At 35.0% G+C, this 23,975-nt stretch overlaps 1 pseudogene; it reads right to left on the reverse strand.

Annotated features, from left to right (window-relative positions):
• LOC145814843 (purple acid phosphatase 8-like) overlaps positions 1-18,493 on the reverse strand; it is a 64,521-nt pseudogene extending 46,028 nt beyond the window's left edge.
• Positions 18,494-23,975: the final 5,482 nt, after the last annotated feature.

Below are 23,975 nucleotides of genomic sequence, written 5' to 3' on the forward strand. Positions count from 1 at the left end.
AATTAGAAATATTCTGCAAATGATAGGTAGCTTTTGGTTTTGAACCTTCCCTTGTGAGACACTATCGGATTTACTAGCTAACCAATGAACATGATGTCTTGAACTGTTCAGCTGTTTGTGTAAACCAAGACAATAAAACTCACACAGTATATTACCAGTCACAGTTTATTTCTCACTATTGTGTTCATTTTGGCCCTGAATAACCTGGTCTTTCATGAGTGCTCTTAGAGACTTGTAACCCGTCACAAATCTCATAGAACCGGCCCAGTTCACACTCATATAGGTGATTCTTATGAAGAGCATCTTACCATACTCCACTAGGTATACCTAGATATAAGAATCATTAAAAGTATTACTTAATCTAAAACGATGCAGACATCACTATTTCATCATAGAAATGGGTAGGAGTTTGAGTCTCCAGTGATCCTTATGAGTCATACACAACTCGGTTGTCCTTTCGAACCTAGATCTTGGGATCTCCAGTCAACTAGGTTGGATTTTTGTTGTGGTAACTCTTATTTAATAGGCTTAAGTCCTATTTCCCGCGATGAATTTTCAACTAACTCTCTTGCTAACCCTTTAGTTAGTGGATCTGCTATATTGTCTTTAAACTTCACATATTCAATGGAAATAATTCTATTAAAGAGTAGTTGTCTCACGGTGTTATGTCAATGACGAATGTGTCGTGATTTACCGTTATACATGTGACTCTATACTCTACCCATTGCTGATTGACAGTCACAATGTATGCATATAGCAGGCACCAATTTTGGCTACATAGGAATATTTTCAAGGAAGTGGCAAAGCCATTCTGCCTCTTCCCCAGCTTTTTCTGAAGTTATGAATTATGATTCTATAATAGACCTAGCAATGCAAGTCTGTTTAGAAGATTTCCAAGATAGAGTCGCACCACCAAATGTAAAGACATGTCCACTGGTGGATTTTGAGTCTCTAGTATCCGATATCCAATTTGCATCACAGTATCCTTCAAGTACTGCTGGATATCTAGTACAATTAAGTCCAATGTTACGAGTAAATCGGAGATATCTTAGAACCCTTATAATTAATTTTTAGTGTTCTACTCCCGGACTACTCGTATATCTACTTAATTTACTTATTGCATAAGCTATGTCCGAGCGAGGACAGTTCATCAAGTACATTAAGCTTCCAATAATTTGGGCATACTCTAATTGAGAAATATTTTCATGTTCATTCTTAGAAAGAAACAAATTAACATCCACATGTGTTTTAGCAAGATGATCATCATCTTTGCTAAATTTGTCAAGTATTTTCTCAATGTAATGAGATTGTAACAAAGCATTACTTTCTGATGTTTTGGTAATTTTCATACCAAGTATTATATCAACAATCCCCATGTCCTTCATGTCAAAATGTTTATTTAACATTTTCTTGGTAGTTTTGATCATGTCATTATTATTACCTATAATGAGCATATCATCCACATAAAGACATTCTATAACATAGCCTTCGTTTGTGTTTTTAATATAAACACATTTGTCACATTCATTAATTTTGGATCCATTTGACATCATTTCTTTGTCAAATTTCTCATGCCATTGCTTTGGCGCTTGTTTTAAACCATATAATGATTTAACCAATTTACACACTTTCTTTTCTTTTCCTAGAACAAAAAATCCTTCTGGTTGTTCCATGTAAATTTCTTCATCTAATTTACTATTTAAGAAAGTGGTTTTCACATCCATTTGATGAATTTCTAGATTGTACAAAGATGTAATAGCAATTAGCATTCTAATGGATGTTATTCTAGTAACCGGTGAGTATGTGTCAAAGTAATCAAGACCTTCTTTTTGTCTAAAACTTTTGACCACAAGTCTTGTCTTGTATTTGTCAATTGATCCATCCGCTTTCATTTTTCCTTTGAAAATCCATTTGTATCCAAGAGGTTTACAACCTGGTGACACATCCACCAATTCCCAAGTGTGATTTTGCAGGATGGATTCAACTTCACTATTTACAGCTTTTTTCTATAAAAGAGCTTCAGGACTAGACATAGCCTTTTTAAAAGTTAAAAGCTCATTTTCTAACAAAAATGTTAGGAAATCTGGACCAAAAGAATTTGAGGTTCTAGCACGTTTACTACGTCTAGGTTCCTTTTCATCAATTTGATCTATCTCTTGCTCTTGTTCTTGATCATGACTAGTAATAGTATCAAAAGATATTTTATTATTATTAGTCTGTTGTCCAGTCTTATTTGGAAACACATGTTCAAAGAAAGACGCATTCTGAGATTCAATAATAGTATTTACATGTATTTCAGAATGTTTTGACTTATGAATCAAAAACCGATATGCATTACTATTCTTGGTATAACTAATGAAAATACAATCAACTGTTTTATGACATATCTTAGTCTTTTTAGGACTAGAAATAACCACTTTAGCCAAACACTCCCACACTTTTAAGTATTTGTAAGATGGTATTCTCCCATGCCACAATTCATAAGGTGTTTGATTCACTTTCTTTCGGAGTACTTTATTAAGTATATAATTAGCAAAAAGTATTACTTCCCCTCACAAGTTCTAAGGTAATCCAAAACTTATTAACATGACATTCATTATTTCTTTTAAAGTTCTATTTTTCCTTTCAGCAATTCCATTTTGCTGAGGTGAGTAAAGAGCGATGGTTTGATGAATTATTCCATATTCTTTACAAAATTCACCAAAAGGTGATTCATATTCACCACTTCTATCACTTCTAAGTTTCTTAATTTTCTTACCAAGTTGATTTTCAATTTCATTCTTGAATTGAATGAAAGTTTCAAAAGCTTCATCCTTGATTCGAATTAAATAAACATAACTATATCTAGTATAGTCATCTATAAAAGTGATAAAATACTTTTTCCCACCTCTAGTTTGAATTGATTTAAAATCACAAATATCACTATGAATTAATTCAAGTGGTTCCGTACTTCTTTCAATTGAATGAAAAGGAGTTTTGGATAATTTTGCATCAATGCAAATTTCACATATATGATTTAAATCAATGTCAAATTTAGGTAAACATTCCATATTAATTAATCTACGCAAAGATCCATAATTAACATGTCCAAGTCTACCATGCCATAAATTTGAAGACTCAAGCAAGTAAGAAGAAGATGTATTTTTATTAATAACAGAGGGTACAACAGTCATTACATTCATTTTGAAAAGGCATTAGACATGTAACCTTTTGCCTACATACATCCAGTTTTTGGTAAGTACAAACTTGTCACTTTCAAAAACTAGCCTAAACCCATTTTACTCAACAAAGATCAGGAAACAACATTCTTGCGAATATCCGATACATGCAGTACATTGTTAAGAGTGAGTTCCTTTCCAGATGTCATCTTCAAAATAATATTCACTGTCCTTCAACTTTAGAAGTCGAAGAGTTGCCTATAAAAATTTGTTCACCATTGTCCACTATAGAATAAGCTGTGAACATCTTTTTGTCAGCACAAATATGACGAGTAGCACTAGTGTCCACCCACCATTCTTTAGGATTTCTGACAAGGTTTGCCTCGAAAATAACTGCAGAAAGATTTATGACATCTACACCATTGGAAATTTTATCCACTTCGGTCATATTGGCTTAAGCAGGCTTCTTGCTTGATTTTCCGTTGCCTTTGCAAAAATCAGTTCTTAAGAACTTCTTTGGCTTTTTATCATGATTCACTGGCACAATCCCAACATAAGAAGTGGTTGGCACAATTGCAGCCACCATACCAGTACTGGTTTGAACATTAGTTTGACCAGTTTCTATAGCCTTGAATTCTAAATTATAAAACAAAAGTATAATTAGAATTTTATACTACACAGAAAATTAAAACCAAAACCACAGAATTGAATTCTATAAAAAATAAAATAAACAAGAATTGTAACTTTTATTTTTCCATTAATTTGAAAATAAAATAAATTTTTATTTAACCAAATTAATTCCACACAGAAAATTAAATTTCTGTAACACTTCAATAATTAAAATACTGAAACAAAATTTTAATTAATGAACACTCAAAAATATTTTCTGAAAATCAAAATTAATTCCTGACAAAATTTCACAAATAAATATCCTAAATTGTTAATGAACCAGTATATTACTTGTCACGCCCCAAAATTCGGACAACTAAATATTAAATTAGGACTAAACCCCAATAATATTCCATCATCCAAATCTTAGGGGTGAAACAAAAACTAAACGCCAACCAAAGCATCTACCATAATTTTATAACTATCAAATACCTTCAACATTAAAGTAGCAACAACTAGCTAAAACAACTTAAATAAAGTACGGTTACAAACCATGCCAAATTATTCCAATACTAAAGTCATAAAAAAATAATAATAAATACATGAACTACTAAAAATCCTAAGCTCAAAAAAACAAAAGAAATCCAAGAGATATGCCCAAAAACTATAATTACTTCTCGTCACCACCGTAGCCTCAACTAATTCTGCAAAGGAAGCTCAGCTGCGCTCAAACAAAACGCACCCAAGTTGCCAAGAGACAAAACGGGTCAGTATACAGGTATACTGGTATGAGTACAAGATTTAATACACACGTGTCTACCAGACACAAACAAAAATACATTTAATTCTTGTTACGGGACAAGACAAGTAGTTCTAACCGCACCGAGACGAATGGGTAATTTCCCGAGATACGGTGGCATTTAGTTTCTTGTCCGTACACAATGAAATATAAATTGATTATAAAATAAACAAAATAGAAATAGAAATATGGTGGGTCAGCCCTGCATAAAAAGTTAGTAAGACCCACCATCCTGCAAAAAAATAAAGTTAGTATGATTTAATCATAAGTAATTTACTGAAGAAATATAAAAATGCACCGTTTCTTGCTTAAATAATTTGAATTGACCAAAACTCAAAGAACGAAAGTTGTACAGAATCAAATTTCCTAAAAGACAACACGAACGAATTTAACAGAAACTGAAAAGGTTAAGAGAAAAACTTGATATACAAATCTAGACGGAATTCAATATAAAAATCTGAAGCTGAAAGTGAATAAAAAATTCCCTAAGATGATTTTTTTCGAAAAAGTTCAAAACACGAAAAGTGTGCAAAATAATGTTTTACTTCGGTTTACAAGAAACCAATAAAAATGAGCTCGTTTCGTGGGTTAAAACAGCCTCTAAAATCTGCCTTGCTAAAATGAATCAAACCGACAATAATCAAGATCATCCGATTATAAGCTCTAATCGATCTTTTTAATAAAAAGCTAAAACGCAAAAGTTGTCTAGAATCACGTATATATGCCTCTGCTCAAATTTCATAATTTATCAAGATCGTTTACTATTTTTTTATCATGTACATATCAGTACCATTCACACTATACTAATAAATTCATAATAAAATTCTTTGTACCTTAACTCCACCACTTCGGCTCTCCTCTTCCAGCCTACACATATATCCCATGTGCCTCCCGTATACCTAACACCGCTCCGAAGCCAAACTTGCACGGGAATATCGTCCCAAGTTTGACTCACACTCCCCGGATGGTTAGCATATACGTACGCGCGCAAATCAAAGCACTCGTCTACTCATGAGAACGAGGCAACAATATATATATACACAACATCTCACACATGAGAATAAACATAACAATGCCGAGCCTAAGGCATTCAAATAAATCTCATAATCCTCACTTTTTTTTTATAGACTCTTTCTCACCATCACTCAAATAAAACAACAATCCATGGAGTCATGGTGGAGTATAAGGAATTTATCTATAGGTTCTTAATTAATTTTAATTTCATATGACCATGAGTGTAATTACAACGATAAAATAAATCTATATAAAAATCCTAAACATGGCATACATAACTAATCAAAATAATTAAAATCAATCCATCATCTACATGCAAATACAAAATCATTCCAACATCAAATAAAAATAAATAAATAAAAATAACGAATCAATCCATCCTCTAACCAATATCTATGGATTCTAAGTTTATTTTAATTTTTTATAATCATGAGTGTGATTACAACCATAAAATAAATGCATATAAGAAAAAACCCTAAACCTTGTATACACAACTAACAAAAATAATTAAAATCAATCAATCATCTTAAAATCCTAAACCTTACATACACAACTAATCAAAGTAATTAAAATCAATCAATTATTTAAAAACCTTAAACTTTACATACACAATTAATCAAAGTAATTAAAATAATAATTAATGAACACTCAGAAATATTTTCTGAAAATCAAAATTAATTCCTGACAAAATTTCACAAATAAATATCCTAAACTGTTAATGAACCGGTATATTACTACTAGTTGTCAAAGAAAAAAGACAGTATATTACTAGTATCTGTCAAACAGTATATTATTACTATTTGTTTTCCAACCAAATATTACTTTGTAAAATCACAGAAAATAATTTCTGTAATAAGAAGAAAGAGAAAAGGAAACAAACGAAAAATTCAGCATAAACAGAATAATTCGGATCTGTCTTAAGATTGTTGGAACAATCTTCTACGTAGAATAAATAATTTGAAACAAATCAAACAAATAAAAAATAAATTACGTACCGAATTTATTTTACCGAACCGAATAAATAATTAAAAGATCAAGTCGAGTGTGTGGCATTCTGTCCTTAAGATAGATTCGCCCCGCTACGGTGCCTACGGAAAAACGACGTCTATCTCTCAGGATACAATGATCCTCACAAATTATAGTAGCACTCCAAACAATTTGTACGGCGAACAAAAATCTTATGTTCTATACTCTCTTTAATTTTTCCCTAAAATAATATAAAGAATAATTTATGCAAAGGTGCAAAATGGGACAGTAAGAAAAAAGAATTTTTCAGACTGTTTTTTGATGCAAAAGACTACTGAAATGGCTGGTATTTATAGGCATACAGATCTGTCCGAACAGGTGCTGTCTAGAACCGAACAGGTCTGAAACTGTTTGAACAGATATAATTCAAAATTCAAACAGATAACTGCTTCCAACTGCAACAAATCTGCTGGCAGTTTTGGACAAATAACTGCCCAGCGGTTTGGATCTGTCCGAGTAGTTTAAAACCTGTAAACAGTTTGAATTTGAATCTGTTGTGGACTGGAAATGGCACATTTTTGGACAGAAAATTTAAATTCAAATTTGAAATTAATTTCCCGCAATAATTTTGTCCAAAAAATTAATATTAGGACCGACCCGACCCACACCCCCGCCCGGACGGCAACGGCGCTCGCGTGTGGTGCTTTGGGCTAAGGTTTACTTTGTCCATAATTCCTCTCTTCTACAAACTTGGGGTGCCCCTTGAGGCTTAACCCAAGTGTTGCCACCTAGAACTAGGAGTGCAACTTGGACGAGCTCAACCCAAGCAACCCGTGCCCAGCTCGAGTTTTTTTAGGGCTTGGGTAACTATATCTTGTAATCTGGACCGGCCGGGGCAGATTTTTTATGCCTGAATTGTCATTCGGGCCGGGCCTGGACAGAATCAGTGGCCAACCCGAGCAACCCGAACCCAAATTGGATTTGATATATTATATAAATTGTATAATATATGTATAAATTAAATTAAATAGTTGTCCTTAATTTTTATTTTTTATTTTTTTTTGGCTGGTCTTTCATCCTTGGATTAGCATCTTTTATGTGGACCATTAGATTAAATCTAAAAAGAAAAGCCTACTTTATCTCTCTCTCAGACTCACTTTATTTGTTCAGGAGAGTTGAACTTTGAAGAACGGCGGAGATAAGTTTCGACTAACAACGACGACGCCACCAGATTTGAAATCTATTGATTATAGCATGTCTAGCATTTATGCACCAGATTTTGAAAGTTTCTGTTTGGGTAAGTGGAAAATGATTCAGTTCCAGTGGTTTTTAGTCTATACTAGTGTGATCTCTTGGGTGGTGTTGTTTTCATCAAGATTAAGATGTTGTTTGGGTGGTGGTGAAGGGTTAATCAGGTCACTCCCAGGTCAACCTGACAATATTTCCTTTTAGCAGTACTCAGGTTACATAGTTACAGATGCTGAACATGGCAGAGCTCTCTTTTGTTATTTTGTGGAAGCAGATTCACCTGGACTTGTGAATTTCGAGCAATTCGGGCTAACCCGAGTTCAAATTATAAAGCTTGGTCCAAGCTTGGGCAGCCATGCTGGGGTTAATGGTCGGGCTTGGGCACTGCCAAATACAATTCAGGCTGGGCTTGGGCAAACCCCCAACCCGGCCGAACCTACCCGAGTTGCACCCTTACCGAGAACTTATATACACATATAAGTTCTCTTAAGTTTCCAATGTGGGATAACCATTTCAAGGAAACCCACATTTTACTTCTTTAAAGGTCCATTTTACGAACCCAAAAACAACGTCAAGTTCCGATTCACTTATAAATGGTTTTGACAAACCGTCTTCACCGTGTGACTTGCTATGCGGCAAGGAACATGTCACCTCTTTAGACCCACCCCAAAAGATGTGTGGACCCCACTCAATGTTGGGCTCAAAATCGGCCCACCTATATAAAACCAATTTTCCAACAATAAACATATATAGAAAAATGATTGGGAACTCTAATTGAGCACCCTCAATCCATCCCCAATGATGTGAAATGAATCCCGTGAAGGAAGGGATCTACACTCTTCATTCCTCCTCTTTCTATTCTCTTTCTCTTCCGCCTCATTAAAAGTTAAAATAGGGGTGATGTATTGGGAGATATAGCACCACTCAAATATATATTTTATCAAGAAACCAATGAAAAAAACAATAAATAAAACTCACTACTAAGACATGTTTGTTGGAAATGGTTTGGAAAAATCTGGGTATATAACAGATTTTTTTCCTCACTTTGGTCTATTATTTAGGTGGGACCCGTGCGTCATTTTTCGCAGGTCAAAGTAGTAATGCGTTCTATGCCGCATTGTGATTCACGTGGTATATTTGGTTGCTCAAAACCATTATCGAGTGAATGGGAAATTGAAGTCAAAGTGTACTCCATGAAAATGGAGTTTTTGTGGAAAATCCTTAAAGGTTAATTGATTTGGTAGGAAGTTTTGAGTGGATTTATAAGGCATGGGATTGGAAGTTGCGGTGTGTCCCAAGGGGTACCCAAGTTTTGTAGAGAGGGAGGTTATGGGCTAAACCCATTGGACCTAAAAATCACCACACACGCACGCGCCGCTGTCCATCCAATCTGGCTGGCGGGGCTGGGGATGGGCTTGGGCGCGGGTGCGTGGTGTGAGATTGGGTTGGGCTTGTCCGGCCCAATACCAATCTTTTTGGGCCAAAAACATTTGGATTTAATTTTACTTTTTGAAATAAAATATGTCCAACTGTCCAGAATTGAAATTAATTCTGGAATTAAACTGTTCCGATTTTTTCCTACACCCAAACAAGTCCGTATAGTTTTTTATCTGTTCAAATTTGAATCCAACAGATTTGTATCTGTTTATTCAAACTGAACAGGTATCATACCTGTTCAAACAGGTTTTGTACCTGTTTAATTCAAACCCAACAGCCATAAATTCTCCTATAAATAGACAACCCTCATTTGATGTTTCATTAACAATTTTCGTCCATAATAATTCTACTATTATTCTTACATATTGTTGCATTATTTTTCTGTGAGAAAGAGTATATTCACTTAGTGTGTTCGTTGTACAAATAAATTGTAGTACTGTATTTATTTGTTGTTGATCATTTCATCCTGGGAGATAGACGTCCACATTTTGAAAGCACCGTGGAGAGGACGAATCTGTCTTAAGGACACAGTGTCGAATACTGGACTTGATCAGATTATTATTCAAAGAAATTAATCAAGTAAGTTAATTCTTTTTCTGATTTATTTTTATTTAAATTAGATTTTAATTTTGTTTTTGTAACAACACAAAATCTGTTTTTGTAACAACACAAAATCTGTTTTTATTTATTTATTTTTATTTCTAGTTTGATTTTTGTAATCAAACATTTTGTCTCATTTCCTTTATTTCTTTTATATTCTAGTTGTTGTTAAGTACACAACATAATTTAATTTATTTAAATATAATAAAGACTGTCCAACAATCTTAAAACAGATTAATTTTGTGTATCTTTATTGTATTTAATTTTCTGTGTTTCACAAAGTAATATTCTGGTTGGAAAATACAAATAGTATTTATAAACTATTTGACAGATAATAGTAATATACTGTCTGTTTTCTTTGACAACTAGTAGTAATATACTAGTGTCATTAACAATTGCAGAATATTATTTTGTGTTATAGAAAATTATTGTGATATTTTATTTTTCTGGTTTTAGTAACAAGGAAAATAAAATTATTTTGTGTTATAATTTATTTTCTGGTTTTAGTAACTAGAAAAATAATTTGTGGTTTGTTTTTCTAATTTTTGTAATCAGATATTATGGCTACTGCAACTGGAAGTGGTACTCCAATTGTTACACCAACATCGGTCCCTATCTAGAACCATGTTCATGTACCAATAAATCATGGAGAAAAATCGAAAAAATTTAACTGTACTGAGTTTAAGAGATGGTAGCAGAAGATGTTTTTCTATCTTACAACTCTAAATTTGGCCCGGTTTCTCCATGAAGAGACTCCAGCACTTAAAGAGGGTGAAAGTGATCGGCAAGTTGTTGCCGCTGTAGATGCTTAGAAACATTCAGATTTCCTATGCAGAAACTACATCCTCAATGGCCTTGACAACATGTTGTAAAATGTTTACAGTCCTTTGAAGTCAGCAAAAGGATTGTGGGATTCTTTGGAGAAGAAATACAAGGCAGAGGATGCCGGCACGAAAAAAATTGTTGTCGGTAAATTTCTGGACTTTGTTATGGTAGACTCCCAAACGATAATTTTTCAAGTTCAAAATTTTCAAATAATTTTGCATGATATTCATTCAGAAGGTATGTCCCTTAGTGAGTCTTTCCAAGTCACTACTCTAGTGGAAAAGTTACCACCGGCTTGGAAAGATTTCAAAAATTATTTAAAACATAAACGCAAGGAGATGACCATGGATGAATTGATCGTAAGATTGAGAATTGAGGAAGATAACCAAAAGGCTGAAAAGATGAATGGAAAAAATCCCATTGAGTCCAAGGCTAAAGTGGTTGAACAAGTTCTCAAACCACATAACAAAAAGAGGAAGTTTACTAGAGATGGTCCTAAACAAGGCGACAACAATGGCAACAAGAAGTTCAAAGGAAAATGATATAACTGTGGCAAGATTAGACATCGAGCTTCTGACTGCCGCCGCCCTAAGAAGGATCGCAGAAGTACAAGCAAGAAGACTACCAATCAGGCCAATGTAACTGAACTAGATTACATCTCTGACAGGGTGAATGACATCAACCTCTCTGCTGTGGTGTCTGAGGCTAATTTGGTTGGAAATCCCAAGGAATGGTGGATTGACACTGGGGCAACTCGTCATATTTGTGCAGACAAGAAGATGTTCACTACCTACAATGAGGCTGCAAATGGTGAACAACTTTTCATGGGAAATTCTTCTACTTCTACTGTGGCTGGACAAGGGAAAGTGATCTTGAAGATGACATCAGGGAAAAAACTGACCCTCAACAACGTACTGCATGTACCTGACATCCGGAAGAATTTAGTTTCTGGTTCTTTGTTAAGTAAAAATGGTTTTAGGCTTGTCTTTGAGTCTGATAAATTTGTATTAACAAATAGTGGCATGTATGTTGGTAAGGGATACATGAGTGATGGTATCTTCAAACTAAATGTAATGACAGTTGTACCAAAATTTGCTATTAATAAGAATAACATATCTTTTGCTTATATTCTCGAGTCGAATTTATGGCATGGTAGATTAGGACATGTAAATTATGATGCTTTGCTTATATTAATTGGTTTAGATTATATACCAAAGTTTGAAATTGATCATAATCATAAATGTGAAGTTTGTATAGAAGCGAAATTAATTAAGACTCCATTTAAATTGGTTGAAAGGAAAACCGAAACTCTAGAATTAATTCATACAGATGTATGTGATCTTAAATTTGTTCAAACTAGAGGAGGCAAAAAGTATTTCATAACATTTATCGATGATTGCACAAGATATTGTTATGTTTATTTACTTAGAAGTAAAGATGAAGCCTTAGAAATGTTTAAATTCTACAAAACAGAAGTTGAAAACCAACTTGGTAAAACCATTAAAATGGATAGAAGTGATGGGGGTGGTGAATATGATGCACCATTAAATGAATTTTGTGCACAACATGGCATTATTCACCAAACTGTAGCACTCTATTCTCCTCAGCAAAATGGAATTGCTGAAAGGAAGAATAGAACCCTAAAAGAAATGATGAATGCCATGTTACTAAGTTCAGGCTTACCACAAAACTTGTGGGGGGAAGCAATATTGTCTGCTAATTATGTTCTTAACAGAATACCCCACAAAAAAAACTAACAGCACTCCTTATGAATTGTGGAAAGGTCGACCACCTTCCTACAAATACTTAAAAGTGTGAGGGTGTTTGTCAAAAGTTGAAGTTCTTGGTCCTAAAAAGACTAAGATTGGACCAAAAATAGTAGATTGTGTGTTTATTGGTTATGCTCAAAATAGTAGTGCATATTGGTATCTGACTTATAAATCAGAAATACCAGATATAAATGTGAACACTATTATAGAGTCAAGGAACGCTATTTTTTTTTGAACATGTCTTTCCTTACAAGAAATGACAGGAATTAAGTTCACAGAAAAGAACTTATGATTGTACACAAAGTTAAGAGACTAATGACAATCAAACACAAGAGACTAGTAATGGTCTCAACCAACAAGATTTAACTGATGATGAACCAAAACGAAGTAAGAGAGCGAGAACATCAAAATCCTTTGGTCCAGATTTTCTGACATACCTGTTAGAAAATGAACCTCAAAGCTTTAAGGAAGCAATGACAGGTCCTGAAGCACCTTTGTGGAAAGTGGCTGTTAATAATGAAATTGAATCCATTATGCAAAATCATACTTGGGAATTGGTGGATCTTCTACCTGGATCTAAACCTCTTGGATATAAGTGGATATTCAAGAGAAAAATGAAAGTAGATGGTTCAATAGACAAGTATAAAGCAAGACTTGTAGTAAAAGGTTACAGACAAAAAGAAGGTCTGGACTATTTTGACACATATTCCCCTGTGACAAGAATAACATCCATTCGCATGCTTATTGCTATAGTAGCGTTGTTTAATTTAGAAATACATCAAATGGATGTTAAGACAACTTTCTTAAACGGTGATCTAAATGAAGAGATCTATATGGAGCAACCCGAAGGGTTTGTAGTATCGGGGCAGGAAAAGAAAATTTGTCGGCTTGTAAAATCCCTTTATGGATTAAAACAAGCACCTAAGCAGTGGTATGAAAAATTTGATTATACAGTGCTTACTAATGGGTTTAAGATAAACGAATGTGACAAATGCTTCTATGTTAAAAACACTGACTAAGGATATGCCATAGTTTGTCTTTATGTAGCTGGCATGCTTATCATTGGAAGCAGTCAAAACATGATCAAATCAACTAAGCAAATGCTTAACAAAAGATTTGATATGAAAGATATGAGAGTCGCAGATGTTATATTAGGAATAGAAATTACTAAAACATCTGACGAATATGCATTATCTCAATCTCATTATATTGAGAAAATTCTCGATAAATTTATCAAGGATGATTTGAATGTAGCTAGAACACCTGTAGACATCAGTCTCTATTTATCGAAAAATAAAGGTGATGCAGTGTCTCAGTTAAAATACTCTCAAATCATTGGAAACCTAATGTACCTAATGAATTGTACTCGTCCTGACATAGCTTTTGCAGTCAGTAAATTGAGTAGGTACACTAGTAACCCCAAAGAAGACCATTGGAAGGCGATCATTCGGGTTCTTAGATATCAAAGATTCACCCGTGATCATGGTTTGAATTTTACTCGATATCCAGCAGTACTCGAAGGTTATTATGATGCAAATTGGATATCAAATACTAAAGATTCAAAATCCACAAGTGGATATGTCTTTACTTTGGGAGGCGCTGCTGTTTCTTGGAAATCCACGAAATAAACATGCATCGCACGATCCACAATGGAATCCGAGTTCATTGCTTTAGACAAAGCAGGAGAAGTAGCAGAATGGTTTCGTCACTTTTTAGAAGACATTCCAATGTGGCCAAAACCTATGCCAGCTATTTACATTCATTGTGATAGTCAATCTGCAATAGGCAGGGCACATAATCATATGTATAATGGTAAGTCACGGCATATTCATCATCGACATAATACTGTAAGGCAATTGCTCTCAAATGAAATAATCTCAATAGATTATATAAAATCTAAAGAGAATATTGCGGATCTATTAACAAAAGATTTAACAAAAGAGCAAGTGTATAGTTCATCGAAAGGAATGGGATTAAAGCCTATTACATAAGAGTCATCATAATGGTAACCCTACTTATATGACTGAAGATCCCAATAACTAAGTTCAAAGAGACAACTAAGTTATGTGTGGCTCGCTAGAAATCATCAAGGGATTAAAATTCCTTACCCATTCCTATGGTGAGAGTGATATCTGCAATATGTGTTGTCTGCAGGGATATAAGGATAAGCTTTGCTTTTAATGATTACTTATATCTTGATTAAAGGCATAATATCAAGACGAGTATAAGGAGATACTCACAATAAGAATCATCTATATGAGTGTTGAACTGGGGTCGGTTCTATGAGAATGAAGAGGCTACATTCTCTAGAAGTACTCATGAAAACCAGGAGCGTTCAAGGCCAAAATGAACACAACAGTGAGAACCACGATGTGTTAGAAGATATTTTGTGTGAAATCTATTGTCTTGGCATACACAAACGGATGAACAATTCAAGGCATCGCATCCATTGGTTAGCTAGTAAATCCGATGGATTATCACTAGGGAAGGTTCAAGGTCGAAAGCTACCTATCCTAAGGCAAGATATTTTCGATACTCTTTCGACAAAGTCTGCATATTGTTGCATTTCCGTTGTCATCAAATTCCATTCATGTGGGGATTGTTGGAAATGGTTTGGAAAAATCTAGGTATATAACAGATTTTTTCCTAACTTTGGTCTATCATTTAGGTGGGACCCGTGCGTCATTTTTCACGGGTCAAAGTGGTAACGCATTCTATGCCGCGTTGTGATTCACGTGGTATATTTGGTTGCTCAAAACCATTATCGAGTGAATGAGAAATTGAAGCCAAAGTGTGCTCCATGAAAATAGAGTTTTTATGGAAAATCCTTAAAGGTTGAAAAGTGGCTTGTCCCACATTGAGTTGGTGGGAAGTTTTGAGTGGATTTATAAGACATGGGATTGGAACTTGGGGTGTGGCCCAAGGGGTAACCAAGTTTTGTAGAGAGGGAGGTTATGGGTAAAATAGGCTAGACCCATTCGACCCAAAAATCACCATACGCGCGCCGCCATCCGTCCGTCCGGTCAGACGGGCGGGGTTGGGGCTAGGCTTGGGCGCGGTTGCGTGGTGTGAGGTTGGGTTGGGCTTATCCGGCCCAATACTAATCTTTTTGGGCCAAAAACATTTTGATTTAATTTTGTTTTTTGAAATAAAATCTGTCCAACTGTCCAGAATTGAAATTAATTATGGAATTAAACTGTTCCGGTTTTTCCCTACACTCAAACAGGTCCCTACGATTTTTTATCTGTTCAAATTTGAATCCAACAGATTTGTATCTGTTTATTCAAACTAAACAGGTATCATACATGTTCAAACAGGTTTTGCACCTGTTTAATTCAAACCCAACAGCCATAAATTCTCCTATAAATAAACAGCCCTCATTTGATGTTTCATTAACAAGTTTCGTCCATAATAATTCTACTATTATTCTTACATATTGCTGCATTATTTTTCTGTGAGAAAGAGCATACAGACTTAGTGTGTTCATTGTACAAATAAATTGTAGTACTGTATTTATTTGTTGTTGATCATTTCATCTTGGGAGATAAACGTCTACATTCTGAAAGTACCGTAGAGAGGACGAATCTGTCTTAAGGACACAGTGTCGAACACTGGATTTGATCAGATTATTATTCGAAGAAATTAATCAAGTAAGTTAATTCTTTTTCTGTTTTATTTTTATTTAAATCAGATTTTAATTTTATTTTTGTAACAAAATAAAATCTATTTTTATTTATAGTTTGATTTTTGTAATCAAACATTTTCTCTCATTTCTTTTATTTCTTTTATATTATAGTTGTTGTTAAGTATACAACAGAATTTAATTTATTTAAATACAATAAATATTATCCAACAATATTTAGTTGTGTTTTTATTTTTATTTTTACTTTTACGTTTTTAGAAGCAAACTGATTCGAAAACTACACATGTTTAGTTCCTATTTTATGAGAGAGTCTATTAGGTAGAGGAGATCATCTTCTTGTTTTCACTTTTTAAAAAACACTTTTTAAAAAATTTTACTTTCTTATTTTTCATGTTTTTTTGTTTTTATTGATTTTTTTTAATATTTTAAGCAATTTTTACTTTTTAGACACACCTAACATAAATACACTTAAAAAGTAAAAAAATTGTAAAAAAAATCTTTTAAAAATTCATTAAATGCCAAAAATATAAAAAAAAATACAAGAATTCAATACATTTTTTGTATTTTTATGTATTTATTAATTTTTTAAAATATTTTTTCACAAATTCTTTACTTTTTAGATACATCTAAGTAAGGTGTATCTAAAAAAGTAAAAAAAAAATGTTTAAAATTTAAAAAATATTTACTAAAAACAAAAAAATACGAAAATCAAAAAAGTCAATTTTCAAAAAACTTAATCTAAAAAACTCAAACCAAACACACTGATTATAATTTATACAAATTGACTGTCCTCAAGTTGAAATTCACAATCTCACGATTAATAGGTTAAATTTTAACCACTGCATTAGTAGCTCGATTCTGAATCAATTTTTTTTTCTAGAATAGCTTATTTTTCAAAAAATACTATTTAAATTTTTAAAACTTGTTTTAACACAAAAATAAAAACAATATAGACATGTTGGCAATTTTGAAACTTTTCATTATTTTATTTTAAAAATTACAAAACAAAAAAGAAAAATATCCAAAAAATTACTAATATTGGATGATACTTGCCGCTGTACCACTGCTTTTGGAGGCTGTTTGCAGTGTAGACGGTAAATGATTCCTCAAATGCGGCGTCGTTTTCTCCGGTCATTCCATTATCATAGAAATTGTCACCGGTCGAAACTACAAAACCAATACCTAATTTCTCTCCAACCACTCCCATCTACAAAACAACAAAAAATTTATTAAGACAAATATTAATGATCTATTTAACATCGAAAAATTATAGAATTAAAAATTGATAAATTATACTATTGGTTATTTTAATTTGAGCAACGTTTCATTTTGATTTTTATAGTTTTAATTTTATTAATTTAAACTTTATATTTTCAATTACGTTTCAGTATAGTCCATCTATTAGTTGTTGTTAATATTTTGGATAAAAAAATATCACGTGCAACTCATGTGAAAATGTTTACAATTCTCACAGAAGAAAGAAAATTTAATAAATTACACCATTGTTCGTGTAATTTCTTTTGAATTTCAATTTAATTTCTCTAATTTTGCATATATTGTTTTTCCGTCTAAAAGACTAACAACTACTACAAAGGGACAAGATTGAAATGAAATTAAATGCGTGAAGTTTAAATTCATAAAATTAAAATTACGGAGACAAAAATGAAATTTTAGTCAATACAGATTTTGATTTAATATTTTAAATGTATAAAAGTCAATGTAATGGAAGAATGTTAAGAAGTTTACAAAGATTGTATATTATATTTAAGCCTTCTTAACTTGTGTTTTGAGGACACAAGTTAATAAGACCCAATATCTAAAAAGATTATACATTCTTCATTACACTCACTTTTTATGTAAAATAAATAATTTTTCTTTTTTCTTTTTAATATTTATCTAAAGACACAATATCAAAATCCTTACATGTTAAGCAAAGAAGGAAGCAAGCAAACAAAATGGAGTGAAATTAAGATGCAAAAAATTATCTAGAAATTTGTCTAGAATATTGATATGTGGTCGAAATTTAACTTTGTATAGTGAGATATATATTTGAAATGAATCTCAACTATCTAATACTTTTTCAAGTAAATTTTCTCAATACATTGTTGATTAAGATGAGAGAAGAGGAGAGCAGGTATAGGGGGTAAATCACCTGAAGAGCAACTTGAGATTGGTTGAAGGCCCCTCTTCTACCCTAATCACCAAGGACTAGAAAACTAACAGACCCATCTCCTTTGCTAGGAGGATGCTCAAATCTCTGAAGCTCTGCACTACATATTGATACCAACAAGCACAGGACCAAACTAAGTACACCCAACAACAACAGAGCATCAACTCTCAACGTCTTCCTCATCCTCATCCTCATCCTCATCCTCATGGATTGTGATTGTTTGTTGTCTAAACTAACAAGCACTGGCATGGCCATATGTATAGAGTAGAGCTGAGAAGGGGAGAAAATAAAAGCCATAAATTTTCTCAGAAGGGGAAGAAAGCAGTGGGAAAGAAATTTGTGAAGCCACCAATGAATCTAAGGAAAGGGGCAGTGTTCAGGTCAGCAGTAGCTGCTATTTCTCTATCTATGGCAAGTAAGTCCAGTAGAGGATGCTTGAGATTATCAGAGGCAGAAGCATCACTTCAGATTGGTAAAGTGTTGGGGATAGCCTGTGATGGTAAGGAAGAGGAGATAATTAGCAAGCTAGAGGAACTAGAGGCCAACGATAGAAGGAAAGTGGGGTGTAGGGGAGGTGAAGCTAAATGAGCTTTCAGTCCTGGGAGTCTGGGTGCTAAACAAGTCTTGCAATGAAGTTACAATCTTGGAATGTTAGGGGCCTTGGCAGGCCTGAGAAAAGGAGAAAAATAAAAAAAAGTCTGGCTGGAAGGAAAATCAGTGTAGTATTGATCCAAGAGACAAAGAGCTCAACAATAACTCCTGAAGTAGTAAAATCCATCTGGTACGAAGATAATTTTGAGTTTATGGCAGTGGATGCAGAAGGCAGAGCAGGTGGGCTGTTATGTATTTGGAATCCAGGGGTGTTCCAACTAAATTCTTGCTGTGGCAACCGTAATTTCATCCTGTTGTCAGGTACTCTCTTTTCCTCCTTTAACTGTGTGATTGTTAATGTATATGGCCCATCGGAGGTGGCTAAGAGGAAAGAATTATGGGATAATTTTGCTCGGTTAAAGAATACTTTTTTGGGGCCATGGTGTATGGGGGGCGATTTCAACGAAATAAGGACCAACTCAGAAAGAATTGGGTGTTCTCGAAGAGACAGAGGAATGAGGGAGTTTAATACCATGATTGACCAATTAGAAATGATTGATTTACCAATGCTAGGTAGGAAATTTACCTGGTGTAACTCACAAATTAGAGAGAAATGGAGTAGAATCGACAGATTTTTACTCAATCATGAGTGGCTACAAAACTTCAATTTCAAGTTATGGGGACTTCCTAGGATATTATCTGACCACTGCCCTATAATTTTGATGGAGGACGAAAGAGATTGGGGACCTAGACCTTTTAGGTTCTTGAATGCTTGGGCCCTCCATCCCAAGTTTATTTCCTTAGTGGAGGAATCTTGGTCAGAATCTCAGGTGTTCGGTTGGGCTGGGTACAGATGCCTTAAGAAGCTTAAAGCCTTGAAACAAAAATTAAAAGTGTGGAATATTGAAGTGTTTGGGAAGATTGAATTTAAAATCAAAGCTGCTGAAGAGGAAGCACATGCTATTGAACTAATTGCTGAAGAAAGAGCACTCCTGGGGAATGAACAAGCTCGAAGAAGGGAACTAATGGGGGAAGTTTGGAGATTGAATAAAATGCTAGAGTGGTCATGGTTACAAAAATCAAGAATGGATTGGGCCTTAAAAGGAGATAGGAACACAAGGTATTTTCACATAATGGCTTGTAACAGAAATAGCAGGAATTCTCTGTGTTCAGTGATGGTAAATGGTGTAAGGGTTGAGGAACCTATGGAGGTCAGACATGTGGTGATGACTCATTTTAGGAATCTCTTCTCTGAAACGTGGGCTGGTAGACCTCACTTAGCTGGGCAGTTCAAGAATATTGGTGGAAGACATGCAGTGGATATGCTAGAAGCAGAGTTTACCGAGGAGGAAGTTAGGAATGCTATCAAGAGCTGTGAAGGCAATAAAGCTCCTGGGCCTGATGGCTTTAATTTGGCATTCTTTAAGAAATGTTGGGGAATAGTTAAAGTTGAGGTAATGCTTTTCTTTAGAGAGTTCCATCAGAATGCCACATTGGTTTCTGGTTTAAATAGCTCTTTTATTGTTCTAATCCCAAAAGTGGACAGCCCATCACACTTGAGCGAATATAGGCCCATAAGTCTTATTGGCTCCTTGTACAAAATCCTAGCCAAAGTTTTGTCACACAGGATGAAACAAGTGATGCCACAGGTAATTAGTGAGGCCCAATCTGCGTTCCTGGGGGGAAGAAATATTCTTGATGGGGTCCTTATTGCAAATGAGATAGTGGATGGGTGGAGAAAATGTAATAGGAAAGGTTTGGTTTTGAAACTAGACTTTGAGAAGGCATATGATTCGGTAAATTGGGAATTCTTATTCAGCATGCTATCCAACTTTGGATTTGGAAATAGGTGGGTGAAATGGTTGAAAACCTGTGTTACCTCCACAAAGGTGTCGGTCCTGGTAAATGGCTCTCCAACCGAGGAATTTTGTCCACAACGAGGTCTACGGCAAGGCGATCCATTGTCACCTTTTCTATTCAATATAGTGGCTGAGGGGTTGAATATTTTGTTTGAGAGAGCCAAGGAAATGGGTTTAATCCAAGGAGTTGCCATTGGTAATTATGGGGTAAGAGTTACGCATCTACAATTCGCCGATGATACAATTATATTTTGCGAAGCTGAGTGGGTGGAAGTGGTGACAATTAAAAGAATTCTCAGGTGCTTTGAAATTCTTTCGGGGCTGAAAATTAACTATCATAAGAGTGTGATTGCTGGCATTGGAGTAGAGGAGGGTCTGATGCAAAGTTTTGCAGCTAAATTAAATTGTGTTCACCAAAAATTGCCTTTTAAGTACCTTGGGTTACCTCTAGGAGCTAATCCTAGCAGGTTAAGCACTTGGAAGCCAGTTGTGGACAAACTTAAGCAAAAATTATCCACATGGAAGAGAAGGCTGCTATCGTTTGCTGGGAGGCTGACTTTAATTAAATCCGTTATGAGCAACTTGCCTACTTATTATCTGTCATTGTTCAAAATACCCGAGGGGGTGGCAAAGGAAATTGACAAAATTCAAGCTAAGTTTCTTTGGGGGGGATCAGATTTAAGAAGGAAAGTTCACATGGTTAGTTGGGAGAATATTACCAAGAGCAAAACTTTGGGAGGTTTGGGAATCAGAAGAATCACTGATATGAATAAGTGCCTCCTACTGAAATGGTGGTGGAGGTTTGGGGTGGAAAATCACTCGCTATGGAAGGAAGTCATATGCTCAAAATATAACATGGGGGGTGGAAGATGGCTGCCAGATTTGGAAGGAAGTGGGAGAGGCTCAAAAATTTGGTCTGACATAGTTAATGCAATTACCTCTAAGCCTGTATTACATAATTTCTATCTTGAAAACTCTGCAATTATTTTGGGGAATGGTAGGAGAGCACAATTCTGGAGGGATAAATGGGCTGGGGAGTTGTGTTTAAAAGATGAATTTCCCAGGCTGTTCTCCCTCTCTACTGTCAAAGATGGAGTAGTGGCTGACTTTTATACCAGCAGTGGAGGGCTCCAGGACTGGCTTTTCGAGTTTAGGAGACCTCTATTGGCTTGGGAAGAGGAGGAGGTGAATAGGTTACATACCGTACTCAGGAGTGCACCGGCTGTGAGGGTCCTGTCGCCCGATATATGGATGTGGAGGGCTAATTCCTCTGGGATGTATTCTGTTGCTTCAGGTTATAGAACATGTGAATCATTATTGGGTCCTGATAGGATAGTGTCAGGGGAAGTATGGAACAACTGCGCACCACCAAAAGTTAAATTCTTTGGGTGGTTGGCTTGGTTAGGCAAGTTGAAAACATCCAGCTATCTCCAAAGAATTGGGATTCTAGATGAGGCTGCCAATGTTAGCTGTTCTTTCTGTCAAAATGAGGTGGAATCGGTAAACCATATCTTGCTATTTTGCCCATTTGTATGGCTACTGTGGTCTCAGATTATGAAGTGGTGGGGTGTCCAGTGGGTGATGCCAAATTCAGTGGAAGGGCTATTGCAGTGGTGGTCATTTTGTAAGATGAAGAAGCTTGAGAAAGTGATGTGGAAGGTTGTGCCTATGGCTGTCCTTTGGTCCATTTGGAAGCATCGGAATGATTACATCTTTAATGGTGCTCAACCAAGTTTAGAAGATTTATGTGAGGTTGTCAAAGTAAGAATCGCTTTGTGGGTAAAATCCTCCCCAGCCAAAGTAGAGTTCTCCATTAATGATGTAGTTTTTAATTTGCACCAGGTTCATTATTGTTTAAGGCAGGGGAGCTATTGAGGATGATTGTTGCTGTCTGCTGTATGTTGCTGCCTTGATGCAGTGCATTTCTGATGTGGAGTTCTGGTGTGGATGCTCTGTTGTTGGATGCATAAAGTCTGTTCTGTGGGTTGTTCTGTGGGCATAGCTGCAGTGCATTTCTGATGTTGGCTTATGGTTTGGGGCATTTGGACTGAGGCCTTTTTGTTTCACTGATTTTGATTGAGGATTGGTCTTGTTGGTGGCTGTTTTGAATGTGGAATGGTCTTGCTTCATTCTGCACTGCTGCACTAATGTTTGGGGGGTGAATCTGCTCTGCTGGTGTTGATGTTCTATCTGGGGGGTGAATCTGCTCTGCTCTGCTGGTGAATCTGCTCTGTTGTATCTGTCCTATTTCAGGGTTTGTTTATGTGAGCTCAACCTGATGTTGGAGTACTGCTGCTGGTTTGGTGCTGTTGGTTGCTCTGCTGGTTATGCAGCATTGTGAATTGGTTATGCAGCAGCATTTTGAATTGTTGTAATGGATGTTAGACCTGGACTGGGGCATTTGGTCTGAGGCCTTGTTGAGTCTGCACTGTTGGGGCATTAGAATTGTTGGTTCTGGTATAGTTGGTGTTCTGGTATTGTTGGTGGCTGGTTATTGTTTCTTTTCTGTTTTTTGGTTGGTTGCTCACCAACTCTGGGGGTGCTAGCAAAGGATAGGATGGGCTGTTTCGTGCCAACCTAGTTGGATGATTCAGTCCACTGTGATGCTTTCGCACTTTCCTTGCTTTATTGATGTATTTTGTCTTGTACTTTGTACTCTTTCTTACATCAATGAAGTCTCTTTGTTTTGCCGATCAAAAAAAAAAAAAATAGAGTAGAGCTGAGCAAAGGAATGGAAGAAACAACCAGGAGCTCAACTATATATAGTATGCTGAATCTCCCTCTTTTTTCTTTTTTTTCTTTTTTTTTTTTTCAATCTTAATGATGTGCTTGGTTCATAAATTTAGAAAGAAAAATAAAAAAAAAAAAAAAAAAATATGTGAAATGTGACCTGCCTTTCAATCAACAAATATTTAAAGCAGGAGAGAGAAAAGTGCAAAACATAATATATATAAATAATGATATACAAACAGAAAAAAAATAATATTTAGAATTGTGAGCATGTATCACTATGAAAGAAAAAAAAAAAATCTAACTCATATAGTCATTCTTGTACAAATGGGAAGTTGGAGGATCAATTATTGCTGAAGACAAAAATTGACTATTTCTCCCATATTATAGAAGTTAGGCCCAGTTTGTTTTGGGGTTAAATAGATGGGAGGAGATTAGCATGGAGGTAAAGTTATTTAGTGTTGTGTTTATTTGTAGAGTTAGGGAGGAGATTAGGATAGAGGAGGTGATATAGATGGAGGTTGGAAGGAGGATTGAGATGGAGGAGGTGGAGATGG

This window comes from Camellia sinensis, unplaced genomic scaffold (genome assembly GCF_055761805.1).
Source record: "Camellia sinensis isolate YWXY unplaced genomic scaffold, ASM5576180v1 Unanchor13, whole genome shotgun sequence".
NCBI classification, from domain to species: Eukaryota; Viridiplantae; Streptophyta; class Magnoliopsida; order Ericales; family Theaceae; genus Camellia; species Camellia sinensis.